Source organism: Papio anubis, chromosome 16 (genome assembly GCF_008728515.1).
Source record: "Papio anubis isolate 15944 chromosome 16, Panubis1.0, whole genome shotgun sequence".
NCBI classification, from domain to species: Eukaryota; Metazoa; Chordata; class Mammalia; order Primates; family Cercopithecidae; genus Papio; species Papio anubis.
In genome coordinates, this window is record NC_044991.1 from 14,849,718 (window position 1) to 14,876,786 (window position 27,069).

General features: G+C 38.9%; 1 protein-coding gene across 22 annotated transcripts in view; it reads left to right on the top strand.

Moving 5' to 3' along the window:
- Nucleotides 1–27,069, top strand: part of RBFOX2 (RNA binding fox-1 homolog 2) — a 359,885-nt gene that overhangs the window by 217,094 nt on the left and 115,722 nt on the right. The gene's annotated exons all lie outside the window — the stretch shown is intronic.

Here is a 27,069-nt window from a genome sequence, read left to right on the forward strand (position 1 = left end):
GGTAGGAGGAACTCCTGAGGCCAGGAGTTCAAGACCAGCCTGGGCAACATAGTGGGATCCCATCTCTACAAAAGCAAGTTTAAAATTTAGCCAGGGATGGTGGCACACACCTGTAGTCCTAGCTACTTGGGAGATGGCATGCATCTGTAGTCCTGGCTACTTGGAGGCTGAGACAAGAGGACTGCTTGAGCTCAGGAGGTCAAAGCTGTGATGAGCTCTGATTGTGCCACTGCACTCCATCGTGGGTGACGGAGTGAGACCTTGCATCTTTATTTTATTTTATTATTTATTTATATGGAGTTTCACTCTTGTCACCCAGGCTGGAGTGCAATGACATGATCTTGGCTCACTGCAACCATCACCTCCTGGGTTCAAGCGATTCTCCAGCCTCAGCCTCCTGTGTATCTGGGTTTAAAGTTGCACACCACCATGCTCGGCTAATTGTTTTGTATTTTTAGTAAAGACAGGGTTTCACCATGTTGGCCAGTGTGGTCTTGAAACTCTTGACCTCAGGTGATCCGCCCACCTTGGCCTCCCACAGTGCTGGGATTACAGGAGTGAGCCACTGAGCTGGGCCCGAGACCCTGTATCTTTAAAAACAAAACACACTCTGTGTGTGTGTGTGTGTGTGTGTGTGTGTGTGTGTGTGTAGTAAGTATATGTATGTAAAATAAAAACTTCTTTTTTCTAGCCTGTCTCCTCCTTTAGAGATTTTTGTCTGGTTTATTCACTGCTGTATCTTCAGTGTCTAGAATAATGACTGGTATTCAATAAATATTTGTCAAATTCCAGAAGTTTTTTTTACCTGTGATTTTTTTCAGTAACGGAATACTTTGTAACTACAGAATTTATAGTGGTAGAACTCTAGTTGGCATCAGCCATTCTCTGTCACATCGCAGGGACCAGTGCTTTGTACTATTGAGGCAGTAGTGCTTTAATGGCACCAAATTATTTTGGGACCAAATTAACTGGGTCCAAATCTGGTTCTGATGCATTCTGTTTGAATGACATTGGATAAATTACCATGCTTTCTCATCTATAAAATGAGAGTAACATAATATCTATCACAGAGGGTTGTTTTGAGCCATATCAAGCTCTCAGGACAGTTCCTGGTGCATAGTAGATGTTCAGTATATGTTAGTTATGAGTGTTACTGTTCCAGACCCATCCCAGCAGTTCTGAGTCCGTTGTACTCCTGAGTGGCAATACTGAGAACTGATTCAGGGCCTCCTCCTTATCACCAAGTCTCTTTCTCCTTTAAAAATACCATGGGTGTGTTAGGCCCTCCTTTCTACCCTTCACCTCCAGCTCTCTCTTCTACTGTTTAATCTTTACTTACACTGATAGCATTCTTTTATATATCCACATTTCCCCCTCTTTCTTTTCTCTTCCTTTCTCCCTTTCCTTTTAGCAAGTATTTATTAAGCATTATTTTTTCCTCCCCCATTCTGTTCTAAATCTTGCTGTGTTTCTTTTTCCTTATCTTCATGTCTTTGTTTCATTATCAAATAAAAAATTACCTAACATATGGTTGATTGATGAGAATTACATTTGTATCAGGGAAAATGGGAGTGCTGTAGGTGTTGAAATAAAATTGAAATTATTTTTTAAAAAGTTGCACCAGTGACTAAAACCCTTGAAAGCACTCCTACTCCTTCCTCTAAATCTCTACAGAAGTCTATACTTTCTTAGTCAGGGATTAAATTTGTCTTCTACCAACCAATGTGCAAGGTGATTTGGGGGAAAAGTGTCTCTTACTTAATTACATTGGCATTATTTGTAATTTTCTACTATTTTAGCTATCTTGTTTTTTTGTTTGTTTTTATTTCAGATGGATAGTAGTTCAGGTACATTCCTGGTACAGTGTGCTCAAATGTTTTCCCCGTGATTACTAGGCTCTTGTGATATCTGGTCTAGAAACACAGCCATCATTTATAAATCTACGTGTGTGTGTGTGTGTGTGTGTGCGTGTGTGTGTTTCTTTTAGTGGGAGAATATGATCAGAGTTCTAAAAAACTGAAATAAAAAGGTATTTTTAGAATATGACTTATTTTGTAAATTTTAGATAGATTATATAATGACTATAATATCCTTTTCAGAGCAGAGGAAGTGAACCCATTTAGGCATCCATTTAAAGGAGTTTTATTTTGAGGCTTTAAGGGTCTTTCATCTGTAATATGAGCTGTAGTACTGCCTATTATATATTACCTAATAAATGTTACAAGGAAAACAGTACTCTTTTTGCTGCCTTTTCTTGGTATAAACTTTTTTCCAGGCACATTTCAGTAACAAAGACCACTAAAGTGCTACTTAATGTAATCCCAGTTACTTGGGAGGTTGAGGCAGGAGCCTTGAGCCTGGGAGGTGGAGGTTGCAGAGAGCCAAGATCGTGCCACTGCACTCTAGCCTGCGTGACAGAGCAAGACTCCATCTCAAAAAAAAAAAAGAAAAACAAAAAAACAAATTTAAAAAATGCTACTTAAAAGTACCCCCCGCAATATTTATAAGTTCTGGGTTCATATTTCTTTTTCTAGTACATATTTAGCCCGTTCATTCATCAGTTATTAAGGCCATGCTATTTGCCAGCAATTTGGGTAATGAACAGTACTATAAGACACAATTGAAAGTATTAGATTTCTACCTTTGTTTATTGGTGATTTGCATTTTTTCAGTAACTTTCATTATCCTTTGAATTCTTAAGATTTGCCTCTTTGACTTAAGAAGTAAACTCAATTTTAACTATAGCTTTCAAAATTTACATTAGAATTGGGCAATAAAGCTTTATTTATTTGTTTATTTATTTTACTATTTCACAAAACAAAATATAGTAGCTTTCTTAAAATTTGTTAGTTAAAAATTTATCTTTGTTTTCCCAATAAAATGTAAAATTTAATATGTGATGGCTAAACTCCTAGGGGGATAAGGAGGGGATTGGAGAATAGGCAGGTTGGAAAAGGGTAGTCGGGACTTGTCCAGATTCTTATGTGGTAATCTATATATTTACCGTATGGGCTACAAGACACATACACGCGCACGCGCGCGCACACACACACACACACACACACACACACACCCCTTGTGAGCATTTATTAATTCACAGTTGATGGTGCATAGTTTGGGGAGTGGGTAAAGGATATGTTACTTTTGTAAGTACAGAATCGATTCTGACCACTCACTCATTGAATGAAAGTTTGAGTTTCTACTACCTGTAGGTACCTTTAGGGAAGCTTTAGAAATGTAACCTGGAATTTTGCCTAAACTAAGCCTAGCCAGAGGCTCAGTGGCCCCCTTTCCATTCTCTAATAGAAAAGTAAAGAGGGAGTGAGTACAAATCACCATTAAACAAAAGTAATACTTATATTTTAGGTTTATTAAATAGTTAAGTATAATGTATTTAATAGTTAATTATAAACTGTTTAATAAACCTAAAATATAAATATTACGTCACTCCCTCTTTCCTTTTCTGTTTCTTTTCCTTTTGAATGCCAGAAGACTTTAATGCTTGTTATCTTAGTCTGCTAGGGCTGCTATCACAAATTACCACAGTCTGGGTGGCTCAACCATCAGAAAATTGATCTTGGAAGTCCAAGACCAAGGACCCAGCAAGGCAGATTTCATTCTGAAGCCTCCTCTCGTGGCTTGTAGGTGGCTGCCATCTAGTCTTGTGCTCACACAACCTCTTTTTTGTGCATAGGGATAGAGGAGTGGGGAGGGGAGCAAGCTCTCTGGTGTCTCTTACAAGGACAATGATTCTATTGGAGCAGCGCCACTACCCTATCACCCCCACCTTACTTAACATTAATTATTTTCTTAGAAGCCCCATCTCCTAATACAGCTACAGGGGTGGGCTGGGGCAGGGAGTGAGTTAGGGCCTCAACATAGGAACTTGGAGTTGGGGGGACACAAACACTTGGTCTGTAACACTTGTCTTTTTAATTCATAAAAAAATTTTGAGTATTTACTCTGTGTTAATCATCTTGGTAGACTTGCTACTATGTAGCTGTGCAAACTCAAGGAAATTACCTAACCTCATTAGGCCACAATTCATTTATCAGTCAAACAGAGATGTTGAACCCATTAATAGCTATGATGCATTCCAGCTTAATCACTGTTACTTCCATGTTCATTTCCTTCCCTTATTTGCCTCTCTCCCTAAGATTTTCTTCTCTCCCTAAGATATTTAGGATGGTTTATGTCAAATTTCCTCTGTTTTTGCCCATCTTTCTTTTTCTTTCATTCTGTTCCTTTATGTTTTTTATGTCTCACGTTATGTTTTCTGCCTCCATCCACCCCTTTCCTTAATTGGACACGTTTCGACAACTTGTAAGTTTATTGAATGTATTAGCTCTTTAAAAATTTAGGAGGTAGATGGAATTTTTTTTCCCCGCTCAGCATACTGAAAACCTTTAAATTAAACTTACTCTAGGTAAATTGCTTTGTACCTTTTACATTGCCTTGTACATGCTTTACATTATTGCATGTTTGGTTGCTTTTCCTGTAGTCTACTGCCTTTTGCTAGACAGGTTTCCTCACAGCATTATTTCTTAGAATTGTGAGGAGGCTAGTGATACTGCTTTTCATGTATGCTTTTACTAAAGCATCTAATTCATCATATGGGCAGTTAATAAGGATGAATCGATGAGATGACAGTCATGTATTTTTTACTCTTCAGGGAAAGAAAGACCTTGTGCTATCCCTTCTAATTTCTCCCTTTTGATCTGTGACATTTGGAAGTAGTTATGGTCAGGTGCCATGGCTCACTCCTTTAATCCCAGCAAGCACTTGAGGCCAGGAGTTCGAGACCAACCCAGGCAATATGGAGAAACCCCGCTTCTACTAAAAGTAACAAAAAAAATTAGCTGGGCGTGGTGGCACGTGTCTGTAATCCCAGCTGCATGAGAGGCTGAGGCATGATAACCATTTCAACCAGGGAGGCAGAAGTTGCAGTGAGCCAAGATCCTGCCACTGCACTCCAACCTAGGCAACAGAGTGAGACTTTTATCTAGTTGTTCTGCAGTCTCAGTGGCAGTGACTTTTCTCCTTTTGTGAAGATCAACAACAAACTATGGAGTTGACTCAGGATGTAAAAAATTGGGGTGACATGCATGGAAGACTGCGTTGGTGCTAACATTTGCATGACTGATTGAGAAAATTTGTCAGAAACATTGTCATTAGTACTGTTGTAGGAACTATGCTATGAGTGGGGTGAAGTGTTGCCTTAGCATTAGTATAAATCCTTAGCCTGATGGGCATAGTCTTAAGAACCAACCTATTCAGGGTCGGCCGTGGTGGCCTATAACCTCAGCACTTTGGGAGGCAGGTAGATCACTTGAAGTCAGGAGCTTGAGACCAGCCTGACCAACATGGCAAGACCCCGTTTCTACAAAAAATACAAAAATCAGCTGGGCGTGGTGGTGCACACCTGTAATCCCAGATACTTGGGGGGCCAAGACATGAGAATTGCTTGAACCGGGGAGGTGGAGGTTGCAGTGAGCCAAGATCACGCCACTGCACTAGATGACAGAGCGAGACTGTGTCAGGGAAAAAAAAAAAAAAAAAAAAATTCGGTAACAAATTTTGCAGTTTAAAGCTGTTTCTTTTAGAATTAAAAATCTGTAATCCCTACAGTGTGGTAATTATAAAGTTGCTGATTATCAGCTGATTTTTGAATGTCTACTCTTTGCCGGGCTTAATACTGGTATGGGAGGGGGTCAGGGATGTGCTGGGTAGAGAAAGGCAGCCCCTGGCCAGGGCTCCACTCCTATGGACCTAGGTGAGCAGAGGCACTCCAGCTTTCACGCCCAAATGTTGCATTTTTCAAGACCATCCTGGCCTGCCATGTGCCCCATCCTGGGCCTGTGAAAACTGGAGACCCTAGCGGGCAGACATACAGGCAGCCAGACATCAAGAGGAGCATACCAGCGGAAGAAGACACAAGCAGCTGGACAGTAGGAGGACGTCAAGTGAGCAAACCGGCAGAAGAGCACGCCGACAGACATCAGCATGCTGGCAGGCCATTGACTGGTGGGACAAGGCGGAGTTTGTCTGGGGCGGTCAGAGTAGAGCCGGGGCCGCTGAGCGACGGAACTCCAGGGGAAAACCATCTCCCTTCTGGCTCCCACATTGGCGGAAAAATCCTTCCACTCAATAAAACTTTGCACTCACTCTCCAAGTCCACGTGTGATCCGATTCTTCCAGTACACCAAGGCAAGAACCCGGGATACAGAAAGCCCTCTGTCCTTGCAACAAGGTAGCGGGTCTAATTGAGCTGGTTAGCACAAGCCACCTCTAGATGGCAAACTAAAAGAGCACCCCATAACACATGCCCACTGGGGCTTCAGGAACTGTAAACATTCACCCCTAGACACTGCCATGGAGTCGGAGCCCACAACCTGCCCGTCTGTATACTCCCCTAGAGGGCAGTATACAGTATACAAGGAAATGCCTGTCCTTGAGCAGTGGGGCACTGAAGAAGCAAGGCACAGCCGCATTGCTCGCTCTGCGAGGGGGACAAGGGAACCTTTCCTGTTTCAATACCAAGCATTTTACAGTCATTAGCATGTCAAATTCCAAGAGCAACCCCACTAATGGACAAGCCATTCTAGCTATGTAAACTCTTCAAAGGCAGCACTTAGTACAGTGCTGGACACTTGTCAGGATTTGGTGGACGTTGAACTGATTTGAACTCTAGCATCATCTTGCTTAAAATTGTCATTCTCTGCCTACCCTTGCCCTGCCCAGCTATGGATACAGAGGTGTTACAAATTTGAATCTCTCTGCTCTGAATTAAGAGAGTTTATCTGACCTTATGTTAAGGAGCTTGCCTCCCCAGTAGTCACCTGGTTTTTCAAATAATTTTATGCCTCATTACCCATGTGCCAGGGATTAAACATTACCCTTATTAGATTGGCTAGTCTACTCACCTGGTCTTCTTGCCGTGGTGCGTGGTGGCACTCTAGTTTCTCTTGGAACCTGAGCCAACTCTGAACCCCAATTCAATTAACAAAGGACTCCCTCAGCCATTTTTTGCCAGTGCCTCTTTTGAGCTTACTGGATCCCAGTTCCTTTTTTCTTGCTTCGAGTTTGAGGGTATTCCTTCCCATGTGGCTAGGAAAAGTGAGACCATGCCTTGTCATCTTACACCAAAACCCTTGATTAAGAACAGCTCAGATTAAGCTAGTCTGATATATTCTTAAGACCTGACCACTTGGATCTTGACCTCCATCTGCAGCACCTATGTCTTTTCCCAGTTTCTTCCTTGACCAGCGTTTATTTTAGTTTCATAATTTCTGTGCCCAAGACTTCACCATTTCCCTGTATTTCCATTGTTGCATGTTGAGGTTATGCAGTCTGAAGCTCCTCTGAACTGTTGTTCAGAATGCCTTGCCTTCTGCCTCGGACCTTCAGAGCTTCCTAGTTTTCTCTATTCCCTTCTCTTACCTTCACATTTCTTTTGTTCCCCTTTCCTCCGACCATAGAGTACATATTACTTGGGAAAACCCGGTTATGCATTTTAGAGCGTAGGTCTTGGAAACAATGTTTATGCACTGTCAAAGTTTAGTTTCCCTTCATCTGTCTCTCCCCAGGTAATTAGCACAAATGAAAATGGTGACCTTTTAGAATATCTTTCAAGGGAGGTAGCCAACATACCAACCCAGGATATTGCTGAGTAGGAGCCAGCTGGCATGAAGAAGCAAGGACAAGAGTAAACCTTTAAAGTGGGCAGTTTCAAAAGTATGGAACTAAATGGAAGCAAGAAAAGCGAGGGGAGTGGGGATGTGGTGCTGATTCTAATGTGGCAAAGATTTTAAAGTAATACAAAGGCAATCTGGAATACATTGAGAGCCCCAGTGAGTTGTTTTCTTTAAATTTCATGTCATGTGTAGTCATGTTTCTCAATGGACAAATGTTTGGTGGACCAAATGACATTTTTTACTCATCCCTGAGTAAAAAGTCCAAGGAATATAGTTCATTAGACTGCTGCTTGTTGTCTCCAAACAGATCTTGAAAGTTCAAATGACTGGGAGTCAGAACCTAAAAATATAATATACCCCACTGTTTTGGCAGGAAATTGAGACCTGCTTTTATCAGCCACTTATCCAGAAAGCGTATGTTCTGTATAAATCAGGCCAAATCTATATTGTCTGCAAGTACTCTTGCAATATAGTTGATGTTCATAATGTGATCCAGATATTTTCAGTATACTTCTGTGTATTTTATTGATTCTCACATATGACTGTTCTTATTTATTTGTTTGTTTATTTATTTTTTGAGACAGAGTCTAGCTCTGTTGCCCAGGCTGGAGTGCAGTGGCGCCATCTCAGTTCACTGCTATCTCCGCCTCCTGAGTTTAAGCAGTTCTCCTGCCTCAGCCTCCCGTGTAGCTGGGATTACAGACGCCTGCCACCATGCCCAACTAATTTTTGTATTTTTAGTAGAGACAGGGTTTCACTCTGTTGGCTAGGCTGGTCTTGAACTCCTGACCTTGTGATCTGCCTGCCTCTGCCTCCCAAAGTGCTGGGATTGCAAGCTTGAACTACCGCGCCCAACCATTACCATTTTTAAATAGAAACTCCTGGGCCTCCTGCGTTCCAATGTTATTGTTTCTCTAATGACACAGCAGTGGCTGCAAACCCCTTTTCTGTTATACTTTTTCTTTTGCATGTAGACTACTATTTTGAACCTTTTGAAAGGGCCTTGCCACAAAAGTCCATATTTACATTCTGTATGTTTAGAGACATGATCTCCATCAGAAGTGAGAGGGAGTTATAAATCAGAATTCAGCGTTAGAGTAAGAGACTGTACAGTTCAAAAAAGTTTAAACCTCTAACTCATAATAAACATTTCAGAGAATAGGTTGTACGTGCTATTCTGGGTTGATTAAAGTTTCAGAAGATAAAAGTAAGTATGATAAAGGTTTTTAAAATGGTTAAAAAACACAGGTTTAGAGTCTCTAATTTTCTCGCAGTGACTAAAAGAATTTCCACTTTGGTAAGTCTGCAGTAGAAGTATGTCATTAGAGCATATTCAGACTAAAAGATGTGGGATGACTTGAGGAAAATTTGGACATGACCATAAGGGGCAATATATTCTTGACCAAGATTTTCTCTTGAGGGCTTGACCCAGATTAGCTTAAACAACTGTTTCAAGAAAAAACGACATCAACAACAGGCTTACGCCTATAATCCCAGCGCTTTGAGAGGCCGAAGTGGGAAGATCGCTTGAGGCCAGGAGTTCCAGACAAGCTTGGACAACATATTGAGACGCTGTCTCTACAATTTTTTTTGGTCAGGCATTGGCTAGGTGTGGTGGCTCATGCCTGTAATCCCAGCATTTTGGAGGCTGAGGCAGGCAGATCACTTGAGGTCAGGAGTTCCAGACCAGCCAGGACATGGTGAAATCCTGTCTTTACTAAAAATACAAAAATTAGCTGGGTGTGGTGGTGGGTGCCTGTAATCCCAGCTCCTCGGGAGGCTGAGGCAGAGAATCGCTTGAACCCAGGAAGCAGGTTGCAGTGAGCCGAGATCACGCCACGACAAACAACAAAACGCCACAGACGTCTTTCTTAGTGAACTAGCCCACTTAGTAAGACAGTTGGAATGTGTTGGAGCTGGAGTGTTTTCTTGTCAGTTGGTTCCTGACTTGAAAGAATCACAGTGGGGTGGGGTAGCCTGGGAATTGGATCTCTGGCCTAGCTCTTAGTAGAAAAAGGGATTGAGGTTTTTATGAAAGCAGGTGAGGGTTAGAAATGAAGGTAAAGCCCTTTAACCAAAGGAAAACATTCAAAAGAGGTAGGATTAGGAAGTAGACTTGGGGGAAATACCTAAACTAGAAGTAATGATCGGCAAGGAAAGATAGGTGTGTTTAAATGGAACAATACCTTAAAGAAGGAATTGTCTCATGACCTTGTTAATGTTCTGGCCTGTTGTTTCTTAATCTTTATTTTGAGTCTTGAACATCATTGAGAATTTAATGAAAGCTCTGGACTAGGTCCCCAGAACAGTGTACGTATTTACAACATTTTGCAACACAGTTTTCAGGAGATTATGAGCCTTGTGAAACACAACCATGTTAAGAATACATTAACTAGTGCCCATACTTAGTAGAAACTTGGTACCACAGGAAGTATTTGGAGGCTAAAAAATGAATTGATTAATGTTGTTTAACATATGGATGAAGAATGGATTAAATTCAAGGCAGAAACATTGTGTGCATTAGAGCTGTACTCTGTGTCAGAAGATAATATAATCTGGATTTTAAGGAACTTAATTTCTTTTCAAGTCTCTTTATTCAGCACATTTTGAAAATTGAAGATTATTGATACAGCTGATGTATGAGATACGTTACTTAATGGACTGGACAGAAGATCCTGGAAAATCAGCTGCGTTCCAGGCTTTGTCATTCACTGTGACTCTGGACAGGTCACTTATCCTGTTGTATTAAAGGATACTGCCAGCAAACTGAATAGCAGGGTGTGAAAACAACAAATAAAGATTGCTTCAAGTCACATAATTTCCACACTAAAACCACAGGTAATGTAGAACTGCAAGACAGGGAATCAAGACCAGAGAAGCTACTGTGAAATACAGCAACTGTGGTTAAGGAAGAGATAGCAGGCTGGATCTGGGCAGTTGTTTCGAGTGAGGGCTGAATGTGTAAGAAAAACTAGAGCCAAAGTGGGCTTACTTACTGGGACTGGGTAAAAACTGAAAGGAGAGGTCAGGCAATATTGAAGATTCGTGGGCCAGAGTGTAGAATTCAAGAAGACTGTCTAAGCAGGTGGATTTTGAGGCAGAGGCAAATACTCCAGGCAGTGTTTCAGGAAAAGATTCTTGGGTGAGAGGCCTGAGTACTAAAGGATCAAAGCCTCTCCTACATAGTTTTGGATACCATTTATTCCTTCAATTATTTTCTTTTATTCAGCAAACATAGTGTGCAACATTGTGCAAACATGCTATGGACCAAACACTGTTGTAAGTGATGAGGACACAAAGCAGGCTTGATTTGGATGCTGATTGCATGCACTGCTTTATCACAAAGCTACTTTTATATGTTTCTGGTGAAGGTAGGAACGAATGCCTTAACTCAGTAGCTCCGTAACTTGTCACAGAGTGTGAATGAGACAGCTTGGCTTGAATGAAAGGAAGGAGAGACCAGGACAATTCCTGATAACAAATAAAACAGTATTCCTTCCTGCCCTCACAAAATATTTTAGAACTTAGGGATTGGTATTCCTAAATTCTGTTGTTGTGGGTAGTGAATAATATACTTGCTAATGCTGTTTCATAAGGAGCATGGTTTTGATTATCTCTTTCTTAGTAATCATGTACATATTATGCACTTTAAAAAAAAATTTTTTTTTTTAGAGACAGAGTCTTACTCTGTCACTCAGGCTGCAGTGCAGTGGCTCACAATCAGCCTCGAACTCCTGGACTCATGTGATCCTCCCACCTCAGTCTCCAGAGTAGCTGGTACTACAGGCACAAGCCACCATACCTGGCTAGTTTTTATTTATTTTATTTTATTTTATTTTATTTTATTTTATTTTATTTTATTTTAAAGTAGAGACAGGGTATCACTGTGTTATCCAGGCTGGTCTTGAACTCCTAGGCTGAAGCAATCCTCCCACTTTGGCCTCCCAGGTTGGCAGGATTACAGGCATCAGCCACTGTGCCTGCCTATTATATTGTTTTAAAAAGATTATTCTAAAAGTATCTGTGATAGATCCTTTCTCACTTTTGCTGTTTAAAATGGGAAGTAACAAGCACTATGGTATTAACCCACACTTTCTATGAAGGTTCTACATACTAGTATTGGTCCTTATTTGATTCAAGCCAGAATTTCTATCCTAATTTTTCTTTTTTAAGTTCCAATTGTTTATATAGGTAATATAACAACTGGTTTTTATATTTATTTATTTATTTATTTTTGAGACAGCGTCTTATTCCTGTCACCCAGATCCCATTGCTCAGGCTAGAGTGCAGTGGTGCCGTTGTGGTTCACTACAGCCTCAACTTTCTGGGCTCAGGTGATTCCTCTGCCTCAATCTCCGGAGTAGCTGGGACTATAGGCGCACACTGCCACACCCAGCTAATTTTTTGTATTTTTAGTAGAGATAGGGTTTCACCATGTAGCCCAGGCTGGTCTCAAACTCCTGGGCTCAAGGGATCCTCTCACCTCGGCCTCCCAAAGTGCTGAGATCACAGGTGTGAGCCAGTGTGCCTGGCAAAACTGGTTTTTAAAAAGTGGTGTGATATGCTGTGTTGGATATTACGTTGGTAAAATAATCGTATCTAAAAGTGTTTATGTCTTTTGTTTGATAATATTTTGTTTTTGGCTAAGAGGATTCAAGGGAACTTCCTCTGAAGGTAAAAAAAGAAAAAAATTTAAAAAGTTTTTTAAACTATAAAACTGATGGTCAAATGGAAGGTGGGAGCCCTTAATTTTTTCTTCATAAAATAGTTTTCAAATAATGCTAATTTTAAAAAGCTGTTCAAACTTACTTATAGAGGGCCCATCTCTTTAAGTTCTAGTAACCCTTACCAAAGCAACAATATTTAGTTAGTATATTTAAGAAACATGAATAACAAATTAAAAAGGCTGTTACAAGGCGGTTTCTGCATACTGATTTTGTCCTATGGTGTGAGCAGTTGTGTGTCTAGTAAACACAAAGAATACATTGTGAAGCCCATACAATGATTTGGTAACTCCAAAGGAAGAAATACATGATATAATCATTACAAACATTAGGTGTCATCACTTTCTGGCATTCTGGGTGACATCAAAATGTAAAACTGCTGGCAGATGTACTCGTATTATTCTTGATTTCAGTGCCAAGTAGATTTTGTTTTCATTAAACTTTGTTTTGAGATAATTGTAGATTCATGCAAATGTTTAAAGTGTGGTATTTGATGGAGTTTTGACATAGGCAAACTACCTGTGGCACAATCACAGGCAAGGTAATGAATATATCAGTTAACCCTAAAAGGTATTTTTCTTTATCATTTTGCCAGATTTGCTTTACTATTCTCTTTTTTCAGAACCATTTGAAAGTACATTTTAAGTGTGTGTGTGTGTGTGTGTGTGTGCATGTGTGTCTAAAATCCCCTCAGTCTTAGATAATTTCATATTTATTTTCTAAGAATAAAGGCATTTTCTTACATAACCACAATGCAGTTATGAAATCAAGACATTGGACATAAATACTGTTACACATTCTGTAGGGCTCCAAGGGCTCTCAAATTCTGTGATATTTCTTGGACAGGGATGTTGAGACTCCTGGTTAGAGCCTGGCCACGGTAGAAGTGAAGGCTCTCCACTTGGCCTTTCCTGGCGTGAGTGCGAGTGAAGTGGCGTTTGGCTGCATTAAGGCAGCCTACATGTTTTCTGTCTTGCTAGGCTGCCCCTTTTCTTGTTCTTTAGCTGAGAGAAGCCATTCATTGCGGGCTTTTTTTTTTTTTTGTCAGTGCCTATTGGTGTTTCTAGGTCCTTTAGATGCAAGTCTGGGCTATATGAGGCAAAAAGAAAACCCAAGGAACTCACCACCCTGTCTAGTTTTCTTGCTTCTTTCAACCTTTGAGGAGTCATCTTATGTTTAATATATGAAATGTCTAGGGTTTTAAACTGTACTTAGTGGGAGGGATAGGGAAAAGTATGTGTACTCCATCTTCCTGGAAGCAGAAGTCTGTAGTATGCCTGTCAATGAGATGCATGTGTGTAAATTAATGCATAAATATAAATATTCCAAGATAAATAAATGTTTGAAATTAATAAATATGAGTTTGAAAATTAATTGACAAGAATTTTCAAAAAATATGGCATATATATTGTTCCAAGTTGCCTTTCTGTGTTTATTAAAATTCTAAGAATCGTAAGACTACAAAGGTATTTAGGAAATACATATTTAATTATGCAGTTCAAATAAACCTTCATGTTGTCTTTTCTGGTATACCCCCAAAAGTCTTTTGTTATTGTTTGCTTTTGATTGATGGCTGGTTTTAAAAACTTACCCCTAAACCAACCTTTTGAGAAATTTTGCTTAAAGTATACTATTTTTCTAGTTATTAAAATATAATTATCTGTAGCATATGTAGTTCCAGCTGGATCTCTGTCTCTTCTAATTTATCCCCAGTGCATATCCATCTCAGACACACTGGCTACAGTTTGATAGCCATTATTTGGCATGTTGTTGCTTATTGTGTTAACAGTTTTAATTTTTTTCCTTGATTGCTATTATTCATGGCATGGCTGCCTTTTTTTTTTTAGCAGCCATGCCATGTGTTAAAGAACAACACAACAGTCCTTTATCTGAAACTGTTAAAGCCAGATATGTATTATCATTTGGAATCTTCTGGGTTTCAGAAAGAATATGCAATACATGCACCCTATATTAGGCTAACCACCAGTATTTGGGTAAGAGGCAACACTGTGTAATCATACTCATCTATTTGCAGCTAAATGTTTGTGAATAGTCACACCATAATATCATTATATCCACATTAGTTTAGGTCACATTTGTCACTAAGTGAATCCGTCCCCCTTCTATCACCATCAAAAAAATAATAAAGATGGGGGATGGGAAAAGGATGGTAAAGAAAGAAACTTAGTTTTCCAGGCTTTTTGAATGCTGGAATTAAAGATACAGGTTTTTGGACCTGTGTAGGTAGGGCAATCACCAAGCCTAGTCAGAGTAAAAGCCCCTGTCTTTAGCCCTGAACTCCTCAGTGTTTAACTGATGAAGTGGTGCTAGAGGCCTGGTTTTACCAACTGTGATTGTTTTCAATATAAAACAAAAGCAGCTATTGATTTAATCCTGTTATATGGTGTTGATCTTAAAAAAATCATTGGATTCATACTAGGATTTGGGGTTTAATCCTGTAAGGATCATACTAACTTTCATCTTATTTATCCTAAATCCTTCTTTAATCTTGTTAATCATGCCAGGCTTTTTTTTCCAAGGGCCGGGATAGCCATCCATCCATCCATCCATCCATCCATCCATCCATCCATCCATCCATCCATGTATATAGTATATATTCATACAGTTATTTTTCCAAAGTTATTTTTCTGTCCTCCTTTCTTTGAAAGAGAAGATCAGTTTTCTCAAAGAGAGCCAAAGAGCCATGCATACTTCTGCAGAGTAGCATTAGTATTGCAAGGATGACATCAGTTCTGTATTCTTAAACCTAAGATTAAAGTAGGTCTTGGCAGGGCCTCCAGAGAGGGAATCTAGTCTTAGCGTTGGATTTCCTGAGAAGGCATATGGCACTCTTCTGAAAGCGGGATGTTATTTGAGTTTAGAAGCTCTTAGTAAAAAAATATTAGATGAATTAATTGCAATTGAGATACTGCTTTCTTATAGTGGAACAAAAAGTCAGTTCTTAGCTTTTGACCTTTGCCCTGAACTTGTGCTGTGTGCATTAGGAAAAGAAAATACACATTTGGTCTTAAGTCACTGCTTCTTAAGTCACCTTGCAGAATATAACTGATTCAGACCTTGTGTTCTGTTTCTTTCATTTTTCAAAGGATAATTGTCAGTGACCATCCTCTCCAAGCAATCAAAGTAATAGATCCTAAGTATAAATTGTTATTTTTCTTATTTCTACTTTTGGGAGTGGGAAGTTTGAGAATTAGATCAAAAGTTTTATTGATTGATTGAGCAACCAGTAAACCTGTACCAAATGTTCACCCTTGGGGCCTCACATGATTATGTCGCCTCTAGTTATTGGGTGGTGGTTGTCATCGTAGTTTTTAACTAGTTTGCCAACATTATACCGTTTTGACCTGGACTGAGTAACTTATGTTAATCCTTAAATTGCTATATTATGATGGTTTCGTGTCATGGGGAAAAAACCCTGGTAGGCACTATGAACCCTTCTATGTTTATTTCACTTATGACTTAATTACTCAAAGATTCCTAGATATAAAAAGTGTAGCAAAATGTTGTATTATGAGTTAAAATAAAACTGGCTTTATTTTTTGATATTTTGTATTCAGCTATACTTTATTTTTTCCAGGTGAAATGGGTAAAAAGTCTTTTATGCATATATGATTATGAATGTTTACTTTGCATATTAATTCAAAAGGAAATTAAAGGAATTTGTTTGCAAAAACAGATGTATCATTATTAATGAAAATCATGTAATGCTGACACTGTGATCTGAGAAGCAGAAGAAGTTTTTACCAGGATCTAATTGTATAAACGAGAAAAATTTAGAGTTAAAGAACTCACTTTAGATGATAGAGTAATTGTATATATGCATGCTTTGCCAGAAGTGAGGAGGGGCAACTTTGATTTCTAATCCGCTTTGGGGGAAGTTCCGTATCAGAGCTGCACAGAAACATTCAGTGAAGCAGCTCCTTTATCATAAAGGGAATTTTAATTTAAAAATGTTCTTGCATCGTGAGCAGGGTAAACGACAGCCGGCTACACTGGGTATTTATCTCCTTCAAACCACATTACCAGTAATTGCTGCATTAAATCAAAGTCAGAAGAGATTACAGGTCTGAATGGATCAAGGGGCTAGTGCTAACCCAAGGATTCCCACAACTGCTGCATTGCTGCTCCCAGAGCCCTGTCTCTGTCCCCAGTAGGTATGAGAGTCAGGTGCAGCTGTCAGATTCCTGACAGTTCTGTAAGGCATGAGCATAGTGAACACAATCCAAGAAGAGGGACAGGTACATGCTCAAGACACCATGGCCGCCTTTTTGGGTTAGCTTTTTATTTTGAATGCAAGAGAATGGCTTCTTACTGTTTTTCGGTACTGTTAAAGAGAGAACATGTTGCCTGCTTTGTGCTTGAGATTTGCTTTGGCATAAAAATCTCTTCAGTTTTCTCTCCTCCTCTATTTATTGATATTCCCTTCTTGGTCAAGCATGGTCCTCTCACTTGATTTATGTTACAGAAATGTAACAGATTTACAAAAATAACATAAATATGTTACAAAATAACAAATATTTACAAAATAACATTTTGTAAAATATGTTACAAATATTTACAAAATAACATAAATATGCTACAAAAATAACAAAAATGCCCTGTGCTAGGTATGGTAGGTGCTCTCCCCTGCCCCTCAGCTGCCTTTTCTCCTCCTAACACAATTGCATAGTTCTTTATATGCGTTCTGCCTCCTGTTGAGGCCACTTATTCCTCAGATATAGATTTAGCTTCGTAATTTGGATAATTCTCAATCTGTTTTAAATGTCCTTCAATTATCAGAGATGATGATGACGACGACAGCAATGACGCTGATAACAGCAGCTATAATTTAATAATGACTATATGCCAGACCTGTTCATATATCAACTGATTTAGTCATCACAACTGCCCCATGAGATAGGTACTATTATTATCTTCTTTTTCCAGACGAAGAACTTGAGGCAGAGAGGTGTTAAAAAACTTTTCTCAAATTACACAGCTAAGAAGTTATGGAACTGAGATTTGAACCAAGTAGCCTGCCTTAACAGAGCCCTGAACTCTTACCCACATGTGGTGTTGCTTATGTACCCCAACTAGGCACTCTGCTAGCTGTTAGGGATACTTTAAGGAAGAAGGTGGACTATGTAGTACCTACTTTCCTGAAATGGGAGAGATGGCAATGATGATATGTCTGGCAAAGTGAAGAGGATGTGTGTACGTGCTAAAGGGTTTATCTAGCAGGGGGCTAATCTGGACTGATCAGGAGTTTGCTACCAGTCTTCCTTTTCAGAAGACCTTTTCTGTAGTGTTTTAGGGAAGACTGATGCCTTTCCCCCATCTCCCTTTATCATTCCCCCTCCTCCAAAGAAAATAACTAACGCTTCAAAAAATCATTGCATTAAGTGGGACAATAATTCATTATTTTAATTTTTTAACAACTCGATGCAGGTATCATTGATATAAAATAAACTGCACCTATATAAAATTAATTTGTTAGGTTTTGGCATATGTATATACCCGTGAAATCACCACAACCAAGATAATTGAATCATCTCCATAAGTTTTCTCATGCCCCTTTGTAATCCTCCCAACATGCTGTCACCTCCCCAGCACATCTCCAAGCAACCACTTATCTGCTTTCTGTCACCATTGATTGGTTGGCAATTTCTAGTAGTTTATAAAAATGGACTCATACAGTAAGTACTGTTTGGCTTGGCTTCTTTCACTCAGCATAATTATTTTGAAATTCATCCATGTTGCTGTATATACTGGTGGTTCGTTCATTTGTATTGCTAAGTAGTATTAATTGTGGATGTACCACAATTTGCTTATCACTGTCACTTATCTGTTGATGCATATTTGGATTGTTTCCAGTTTTAGGCTGTGACAAATAGATCTTCTATGAGTATTCATATTCATATTCTTTATATGTTCTTTTTTCTGTTGGGTGAATAGTCAGAATAGATCATATGATAGGTGTGTGTTTGAATTTATAAGAACTTGATAAACTGTTTTCACATTGGTTATACCATTTTACATCCCACGAGCAGTATATGAGACTTTCGCTTCCTCCATAGCCTTGTCAAAGCTTGGTATTGTCAGTCTTTTAACTAGGTATGTAGTGATATCATACTGATAAGTTCTAATTTCCTAATGAATAATGATACTGAGCTTCTTTTCATGCGCTTGTTTACCATCTCTTATTTACCATCTTCTTTTAATCAAGTGTTCAAATTTTTTTTGCCCATTTTTTAGAAAACATGGGTTGTCTTGTTTCTTATGGTTGAACTTTGGAGTTCTTATATTCTCTGAATACAAGTCCTTTATAAGATATATACTTTGCAAATATTTTCTCTCAGTTGTGGCTTATCTTTTTATTCTCCTCACAGTGTCTTTTGATAAGCAGAAGTTTTAAATGAAGTTCAATTTATTGGTTTTTTTATGGGTTATGTTTTTAATGTTATAGCTTAGAAATCTTTGCCTAATCCAAGGTCACAGAAGTTTTTTGCTAGAAGTTTTATAGTTTTATCTTTCACATTTTTAGATATGTGGTCCATTTTGCGTTAAATTTTGTATTTGGAAAGAAGTACAAATCTCTTTTCTTTTCATTATGTGTGGATATCCAGTTGTTTCAGCACCATTTGTTGAAAAGACTATTCTTTCTCTACTGAATTCCTTTTGCACCTGTGGATCTATTTCTGGACTTTCTATTCTGTTTCACTGATCTATTTTTCTCTCTTGACACCAGTACCATACAGTCTTATAGGGATGTGAGTATTATGGGATCTAGCAGACTTCAGAAGAAATGATAAGTGTCACAAACCTCAGGTATAGCATTTGATTTCAGTACAGGCCTAGAGAAAAGATAGTCATAATCATTAAAAACCTTTTATTTGAATAGTGGAATGAAGTGGAGAGATATACTGTGTTGATAGTCTGAAAGACTCAATTCTCTTGGATGTTAATTCTCCCCAAAGTCATCTATAGATTCAGTATATATCCCAATCAGAATCCTAGCCAGATAGTTATAGAAATTGACAAGCTGATTCTAAAACTCGTGTGGAAATGCCAAAGACCTAGAATAGCTAAAACAGCTTTGAAGAAGGAAAACAAAGTTGCAGGACTAACACAGCCTGATTTAAAGCCTGCAGAAAGACCGTGTGGTGTTGGTGTCAGTATTGAGGTTTACGTCTTCATGTTATGCAATGAAATGTGTCACTTAGGTTTTGCTGTGTAACAAACTTTCCCAAAACTTAATAGTTTAACAAAGTGTTAAACATTTATTTGCTCACAATTCTGTGGGTCAGGAGTTTGGGTGATTGTTTTAGTCTTGGCCGCATTGGCTGAGCCTTGATGGTCTAGGATAACCTCACTCTCATGTCTGGCAGTTGGCAGGTTAGTTGATCTGGGGGCTCAGCTGGAGCAGTTCATCTGTGTTCCACTTGCTCTCTCATCCTTCACACTTCTGCACACACTAGTGTTGGGGTTCTGGAGAGTAGCAAGAGAGGGCAAGCCTTAGTGAACAGGCACCTGTCAAGCCTCTGCTTGTGTGATATTTGGTAATATCCCCAGGACCAATGTAAGTCACAAGGCTAAGACCAAATTCAAGGGGTGGAAGAAACAAATTCCACTTCTTGATGGAGGAGCTGTGAAATATTATGACCAATTTTTTGTAGTTCACCAGAAAGATATTATGAGTTAGTTGAGATAAAAGTCTTTATGGAGAGAAAAAAGTTTTGTTATATAAGATAATGTATGTGAAATTATTTTTAGGCATGTTTCCCTAACAGTATTAGAATATTTAAAATTATTTCCTGCTCTAAAAGTTTTACATCTTGCCCCTTAACCTTTATATATTGTCTTTGTGAATTTAAAGTGAGTAACTCATGGCTGGGTGCAGTGGCTCATGCCTGTAATCCCAGCAGTTTGGGAGGCTGAGGTGGGTAGATCACTTGAGGTCAGGAGTTTTGAGACCAGCCCGGCCAACATGGTGAAAACCCTGCCTCTAATTAAAAAAAAAAAAAAAAAAGTAAATAACTATTGTCCTATCCATTTACTGATTTGTGGAAGACACTTGTAACAAAACTGCTAATCCCTTGCCTCACAGTTTGTGTGCCATATCTCTCATTCCAAAATAGAAATGCATTTCAGCCATTCTATGGTTTACTCTGTTATTACCCGTACTTCCTTTCTGTACCATTGCGAGAAATCTGAAGATGAATGGACAGGTTCTATCCTTAGAGAATTCATCTAATCGATAAAATAAGTATGTCTAAAAACAATTAGAAAGTGCCATGTAAGTTCAGAGGAAAGAGAAGTCACTTCTAGGTGGAAGTAATCAGGAAGAGCATTGTGGAGCAGATGGCATTTAAGGTAGCATTTTAAGATTTGGGCATTTTGAAATGGATAAAAAAATATGATCAAAGGCACAGAGGCCAAAACAAAACAAAATAAAATAAAAATTATCCTTGATAGAGGCAACTGTGGGTAGTTGAATGTATCAATAATTGGTTTTGTACTTTATTGTCACTTGGAAATCAAGTATCCCAATAGAAAGTATGTTAAAATTTACATGCAGGCATTATATCTATTTTTCATTCTGACTCTGAGTTTGTCAGATTTGCTACCATTCTTTTTACTCCTATTACTAAAACAGTGCTCTGAAAACTCTTTAACTCTTGTTTACTAAATTCAGTCATTTATTTCTCAATTGTCATTTTCTTTAACCTTTCTAGATTTCTACTTGGCATTGTTATATATTCTCCTCTGGTATCAATTTATGAAATACCTTCCCTAGTATAAAGGATGTGAGATCGAAGAAAAGAAACAGATGTCCTCTGTATTCCTGGCTTTTGTGAATAGTACACGATTATGCTTAATCTTTTTATCCTCTGTTTCTATTTCTGCCTTCTTGAAGCAAGTATTCTTCAAGGTTCTATTTTCAGCCTTTGCCTTCTATCTGTCTGTGTCTCCCCTCCACCTCTCATTTTTCTTTTTTCTCTACTTTTCTTTTTTTGGAGTACATGTTTGACGTTTAATAAATGTTGTGGACTACATCAGTGTGGGAGAGGAATCTCAACCCCATTATGGCCATGCGTTTTTCTCCTTTTCTCTTTGATCTTGGTGTGTAACCCTGACCTCTCCTCTAGCTGTACCTTCAACTCTGAGTACCTGTTAGACTTTCTCTACCATTACTTCAAACCAGTTTATGCTTCAAATTTGTCTGTATTAGCAGTGTTATTCTTATTTGGCTAGTCAGCTAGAATTAGAACCTTTCTCTTATACCCTGCATGTGGACAGTCTTCAATTACTGTGGATGTTGTCTTCGTCATCTCCTATATATCTATACCTTCTTTATTCCTACTGCAAATATGAATTTTTTGCATTAGTCATCTGTAACCTGTTGTCATGGTGGCCGCTAATTGGTCTCCGCACCTTTAGGTAGTTCCCTTTTTTGTTCTTACCTGCAGCCACCAGAGCCATTTTCATAAAACATTATTTATGTAGCACTCTTTTCCTCTTGCGCAATCTTTAAAGATCAGATCTGAAATACATAGCAGGATGTCCTAGTCCCTCCATAATGAACCTACCTACTTTTCTTGTTATTTGCCACCACCCACCCATAGTCAAGTAAACTGGTCACACGATCCCTTAGTCAGTCAGTCTTGCATATTTCTTTCTCTTTTCTTTCTTTTGGAGACAGAGTCTTGCTGTGTCACCCATGCTGGAGTGCAGTGGCGCAATCTCGGCTCACTGCAACCTCCGCCCCCCAGGTTCAAGCAATTCTCCTGCCTCAACCTCCTGAGTAGCTGGGATTACAGGCGCACATGGACACGCCCGGCTAATTTTTTGTATTTTCGTAGAGACGGGGTTTCACCGTGTTGCCCAGGCTAGTCTTGAACTCCTGAGCTCAGACAATCCACCCACCTCAGCCTCTGAACATGCTAGGATTACAGATGTGAGCCACCACACCTGGCCCAGTCTTGCATATTTCTAATGACATATTTTGCCTGCATATATGTCTTCCTCCTCCACCCCCTGGTCCCATCCTCATCCTTCCAGCTCAAACCCTAGCTCTTTTGCTCTTTTTTTTTCCCCCCTCCTGGCCTCTAGAACTGACCTATCTTTTTTTGAAGTTCTGTCTTACCCTGGTGCACAGGGTAATATGGAATCTTTGGAACCTTCTAAGAATACTGCTACTAAAACCAAATTTATACCTCAAGCAGAAATCTCAGCAATCTTTGCTAAAACATTCTACCCTGAGGCATAGCTAATATCCTTAAAATTTGGCAGGATTGTGGCATAGGCAGAAGCGAAAGTAAAAGAGAGAAGAAAACAGGAATGAGAGAATAAGAGAAGAGGACAAGAATCTTAAATATTTTCTGGTTAATTTGATTGACTGAACGTAAGCAGTGTGGTAAGTCTTGAGATCCCAAGGGTTGTATGTCGATGTACAGATACCACTACAGCATCACCAACCATGTGTGTGTCCTCTGGCATGAGCCTGATCTGCCTTATCCTTAGCAAAACTTAAACTTCATAAATCTCACGATAATTTCTAAATATCTCACTCTTAAATACGAGGTCTATTTCTAGGTCTAGATTTTGAATAACTAGGTCTGTTTCTATGTCTAGGTCTATTTCTTCCTGATATCGTTACATTTCTGTTCAACAGACATTCTAAGTGTGCTAAGTGTTGAAACTTTTTTTTTCCTCTGAGACAGAGTCTCACTCTGTCGCCTAGGCTGGAGTTCAGTGGCATAATCTCAGCTCACTGCAACCTCCACCTCCTAGGCTTAAACAGTCTTCCCACCTCAGCCTCCCGAGTACCTGGGACTACAGGCATGTGCCACCAGGCCTGGGTAGAGATGGAGCTTTACCATGTTGCCCAGGCTGGTCTTGAACTCTTTGACTCAGGCAGTCTGCCTGCCTGAGCCTCCCAGTGGGCTGGGATTACAGGCGTGACCCACTATGCTCGACCCAAGTGTTAAAATTTATGTTGAAAAATGAACTGGGGCTGGGCATGGTGGCTCACACCCATAATCCCAGCACTTTGGGAGGCTGAGGCAGGTGGATCGCCTGAACTCAGGAGTTGAAGACCAGCCTGGGCAACATGGCAAAGCTCCATCTCTACAAAAAAGTTGAAAAAATTAGCCAGGTGCCATGGCATGCACCTGTAGTCCTAGCTACTTGGGAGGCTTAGTCCCAGCTACTTGGGAGGCTGAGGTGGGAGGATCCTTGAACCTGGAAGACAGAGGGTGCAGTGAGCTGAGATCGTGCCACAGCACTCCAACCTGGGTGACAGAGTGAGACCCCGTCTCAAAAAAAAAAAAAAAAAAAGTGAATTGATATTGCATGTCTCTGCTAAAGAGATGTATGGAAATATACATGAAGGACTGTTTTCTGAATTCATGTGTCTTATTGATCAGGACACATGAACTTTAATACTATAAAGGCATCCATAATACTGCAGAGTGTAAGCTTGAAAGTGGAATAGATTGGCATCATCAGCCAATAACTCTTGAGTTTATTGTGGAAAATCAGTCCTTTTGTTTCTATAATTTTTGAGTAAATATAATATTTAAAATTTTGAGGAAATAGTCTGTTCTGATGAGGGGACTCATTTAGTAATTTCTGAGTTGAAAATATTTTCATTTTTTGTTTCTATTTTTAAAGTCATTTTGATAAATGGGAAAAATACTGAAAGAATGATGTTGAGCTATTGATCCATGCATGGAATTTCTTTCTGTTAATAACTGAGGCTACATTATTCTGAAGAAAGACCATATTAAGAAAAGAGAAAGAAACCCTTCAAGTTTATAATTTGATTTTTTGTAGTGTGTTTTGTCTTATAGGTAAAAGATTATTTTTTTCTTCCATCAGTATTATTTCAAATTTTGGTTTGACTAAGTTACTAGTCTTCAAATTACAACAATTAAAAAAAATTTACAGAAAGAAATGGGTAAAAGACAAGATAAAGTATAAGAGTTATAATTCAAATATTAAATTATTTTGACATTTTTCCGAAGAGCTGATTATTTAAACTAGACCTGGGCATGATTTCAGCAGAACCTAGGTGAGATATCTTAATCATATATCTAAAGATTAAGATTCTTTATTGTCTATATCCTCTAGTCTTTTTTTCCCCAGGAGACAGGGTCTTGCTGTGTCACACAGGCTAGAGTGCAGTGGCATGCTCAGAACTCACTGTACCCTCGACCTCCTGGGTTTATGTGATTCTTCCACCTCAGCCTCCCAAGTAGGTGGGAGTATAGGCATGTGCTGTGTGCCACTATACCCAGCTAAATATTTTTTTTTGAGGGGGGAATAGACAGGGTCTTACTGTGTTGACCAGGCTGGTCTCAAACTCCAGGCCTTAAGTGATCCTTCTGACTCAGCTTCCCAGAGTGCTGGGATTGTAGGCATGAGCCACTGCTTCCAGCCTATATCCTCTAGTCTTAAATGAGAGTTTACAGTTATGACATTATGTTAGGTAAAGCAAATGTGGTCACATTATTATTATTATTATTATTATTATTATTTGAGACAGAGTTTTGCTCTTTTGCCTGGGCTGGAGTACAGTGGCGCAATCTCGGCTCACTGCAACCTCCGCCTCCCAGATTCACGCAATTCTCCCACCTCAGCCTCCCAGGTAGCTGGGATTACAGTCATGCACCACCATGCCCGGCTAAGTTTTTGTATTTTTAACAGAGAAGGGGTTTCACCACGTTGGTCAGTCTGGTCTTGAACTCCTGACCTCATGTGATCCACCTGCCTCGGCCTTCCAAAGTGCTGAGATTACAGGCGTGAGCCACTGTGCCTGGCCTAGTCATATAAATTAGAGACCAAAAGAATATTAATAATTTTTAAAGTACTTGTATTAAAAGTAAAATCTGTTTTGGTTCCTTTAAACTTTTAACAAATTATAGGAGCAGTTAATGCTAATTTAAATGTATATGAACGATTGGAAATTTATCTCTAAATTAGTAAGTGAAAACCGGCCACCTCCCCATTCCACCCTCTGGAGGTACTAGTTTTGTCTTAATGCCTACACACAACACACACACACAAACACACACGTGTGTATATATATGTATATGTATGGCATATAATGGTGTGTGTATATATAATGTGTATACATATGGCATATATTGGTGTGTATGTCAACCAATACATTACATATATGTGTATACATATACATACATGTCTAACTTACATGTGACTTAAAGCTTAACTAATTACACACGTAAATGTTTTAGTTTTTTCATTTTATTTGGAGCACCACTTTTCAAAGTCTAATTACAGACATAATTTGTTGATGTATACATAGATACATGCATGCATATCCCTATATAATTTCGTTTACAAATATGGAACTATAACAGATTATTAAACAACATAATTTTTTTTTTTTTTTTTTTTTTGAGACAGAGGCTTACTTTGTTGCCCAGGCTGGAGTGCAGTGGTATGATCTCAGCTCACTGCAACCTCAGCCTCCCAGGTTTAGGTGATTCTGCCACCTGAGCCTCCTGAGTAGCTGAGATTACAGGGGGCCACCACCACGCCCGGCTAATTTTTGTATTTTTAGTAGAGATGGAGTTTCGCCATGTTAGCCAGGCTGGTCTCGAACTCCTGACCTTAGGTGATCGGCTCGCCATGGCCTTCCAAAGTGCTGGGATTACAGGCGTGAGCCACTGTGCCCAGCAATTTTTTTCCTTGAATAGTGCATCAGTCATATCTTTTCACCTTGTATGTATAGTCTGGAAGAATTTAAATCTCTCTCTGGAAATTGACTAGGCCTTCAATAACATTTGGGGATCACTTTCATGCTTAAATTATGTCAGTTGTTTTGGCTTTGAATTACATCTTAAACACAAGAGCATCTGGAAATGTCATCTATAATTAAGTCACCAAATATTGAACTGGGTTAACTCTTGACGTTTAAGTTAGTCAGCCATAGTTCATTATTACAGCCTTTTATGATGTATAAGACATATCATCATTTTCCAGTCTTCATATCAAGAAGAATCTTAGGAGATTTAATAGTGATTTAAGATACTAATTTATAAGTGTATGTGTGGCCCATCCTGCTGTACTGCTATATATGAAATGACAAGTGTACAGGGAAGGAGAAAGATTAATAATTATTTCATTTGATTAGAAGAGGAAATTTAGCATAAGATTTTATTGCAGAAACATTCTTTTCTTTCTTTTTTTTCTTTTTCTTTCCTTACTTTCCTTTTCTTTTCTTTTCTTTCTTTTTTGAAAGGTACCACTATGTTGCCCAGGCTAGACTTGAACTCCTGGCCCAAGTGATCCTCCCTAGTAGCTGGGACTACAGGCATATGCTGCTGCACCCAGTTTTTTGTTATTTCTTAGTTACCATTGTAATACCTATACAGGAGACCATTAGAATATATCGTCCTCTCATATCTATGGGAGATTGGTTCCAGGATACACCCTCTCATGCCCCTGCAGATACAAAAATTTGCAGATGCTCAAGTTTCTTATATAAAATGGTGTCATATTTGCCTATAACCTATGTTCATCCTCTTGTATACTTTAAATTATCTCTAAATTGTAATTTCTAAAATAATGTAAATGCTATGTAAATATTATAACTATTGTCTTTAAACTTTGTATTACATTTT